Here is a 2,602-nt window from a genome sequence, read left to right on the forward strand (position 1 = left end):
ACAATGATTTTATACACTAAAATGATATTTTTTCTTAAAATAATAACATTTTTTTGTCACTAAAACATACTACTTGTATATTATAAGAATCCCTAGGAGGGTATTTTTAAGGTCCTTTTGTGTCTCCCTAGGCAGTCTTTGTTTGTATCTAGAGCAGTTCCTTTAGCGGTCCGAGAACTCATAAATTTTCACCAAAAATCATATTTTTTCTTAAAATTTAATTTTTTTTTCAACTAGAATAATACCATGTAACTAAGAATGGCCTAAGGAGGTATTTTTAAGGTCCTTTGTGCCTCTTTAAGTAGTCCTTTGAGGCTCAATTAGCAAGTCCCTTTTACGGTCCTTAGCAGTGTTTAGTAGGGGACGCCGGAAATGAAGTCGTCCATAAAAAATAGAGCCAAAAATTTTGTTTTTCCTACTTATAAAACTCACACGCCCATATGCAACAAAATGTTCATTAACATTCTGATTTTTTTATTCAGGTATTAAAAGACTTCTTCATATACTTATTCTGTTTAAAAGGACCGGGTTAATTTGATTTTACCGAAGTGTAATTAAGTATTTTATTAAATTAACCCCACCACCTCATTTCTAGGTTTTTTTTTGCTCACATTTCATTTTTCAGGCTTATTTGAAGGTTATTTTAGCCAATAGTAACTTTTATTACAACTAGATGTTTTATAAGTTGATTTAATTTAAAATGCACCAATATTTTAAATGCTAGCATTTTGTTTGATTCATAGAACTTTGAACTCTGTGGCTTTCTGAACAGCTGAAGGTGAAATATAAAAATTTGAGTGATAAAACATAGGTCTGTTGGTATAATGAAATGAGGTTGCTACCTATCGAGGGTTGACTGCAAAACTGTTGTAAAGACTTTCTTTAACTCGTACAAGTTACTGGCAGTTTGGTGGTTGACCTCGCTATGACATGAAAAGTTTTTATTTTAACTAAAGGGGATAAAATTTCAAATGTACTTTAAAATGTCTTACCCTGGAATTAACTTTTAAAATATCTTTAATCCTTGTGTGATCATAATGTTTACCTGGGCTTTGTTTCCATAAATATTAATAATAAAACAAAGACAAGAGTTCAATCACTGTAAATTCTTTAAGACTTTATTGTATCTAGGTGTAGATGAATAGTAAATCCACTTTAAATACTTATAATTTACATAGGCTCGCAAATAAATTAAAAAACAATAAAACATATTTTAATCAATCGGGTTAAATTTATAACATACATACAATGCATAGAACAATGAAAACACTATATATCAGACTTCCCGAAATACGTCGGTCCGACGGACATGTCCGATAAATTTTGATCAGGTCCGACAATTTTTTATTCCGGATCGGTCCGACTGTCCGGCTTTTATCCAAGCCGCATGTATAACAAAATGGCGTCGCTAAAGGTGCCAAACCTGGGAAAAAACGAAAATCTATGTCAGAAAAGTGCGCAGAACAGCAATAAAAGGATAAAAAGAATAGACCTTAGACAAAATTTAATGAAAAATGGAAGCAGAACCATGAATCATTGGTGTATGACAGGGAGGAGATGAAAATGCCCTGTACGGATTGTGCCGATTTTTACGGCAAAAAAATAAACAACAAAAAGTGTCTTAGAAATACAAACGCAAGTTTTTCATTGATTTTGATCAATTTTATTTGATCCGACAGATTTTGTTTCGGTCCAACAGATTTTCATGGTTTGTCAGACCGAATGTCTGACAGTTTTTTTCAACTTTCGGGAAGTCTGATATATCATAATCTTAATATCATAGAAGTAAATCATTGCCATTTATACATATGTCTCTATATTCTTTACAAACAATTATAATAAGCTATTAATTTAAGAATAAAATGAATACATGATACATCAACATATTTTACACATACATGTCATGGTTATTATAAGTGGCTATGTTATCAGGTTCATCTGAACCAAAGTATAAAATAAGGTTACACTTACTGGTCTATGGGACCACTGCCTTATATAGATAATAGATATAATTCTCTCTCCACACAACACTGCTTCCTCTCACTGTGATGTTAACTGCTGTAAACAATGTAATGATACATGCACAAGTGTGAAATAACAAGTTGGAAAACAGATCAGTCTGACCGGCATTTCCCTTTAATAAATAAACTAAACAACACGCGAAATACATAAATACATCAATTCAGCCATTGCACTATACCTTACTGAGATAGTACACCTTGAATAAATAAGTCAACAACCTCTCAAGGATAATAGAGATGAAAAACATCGAGAAATACAACCAACTTATCTCGCGCCAAAGTACAATTTCATGCGTACACAAACAACCATGACATCATAGAATAGAGTGATCACGTGACTGATAACGTGACAAGAAAATAACGATAAAACCCGTACAAACGGTACAGAAACAATTATCAAGTTACAGGAACAGGTAGCGAAGTAGTAAATTACTAATAACGGGGAATATGCTAAAAATGACCCTGCAACAATAAGACACAAGTAAATGGATTCGAATAACTGAACTGTAGTCTATGCATAATATAATGGTTATAATAAGTCTTTGATTTACTTTGAAATGCTGTACTATTGATCTTTCAGT

Source organism: Ruditapes philippinarum, unplaced genomic scaffold (genome assembly GCF_026571515.1).
Source record: "Ruditapes philippinarum isolate M1 unplaced genomic scaffold, ASM2657151v2 ctg429_1_1_1_1, whole genome shotgun sequence".
NCBI classification, from domain to species: domain Eukaryota; kingdom Metazoa; phylum Mollusca; class Bivalvia; order Venerida; family Veneridae; genus Ruditapes; species Ruditapes philippinarum.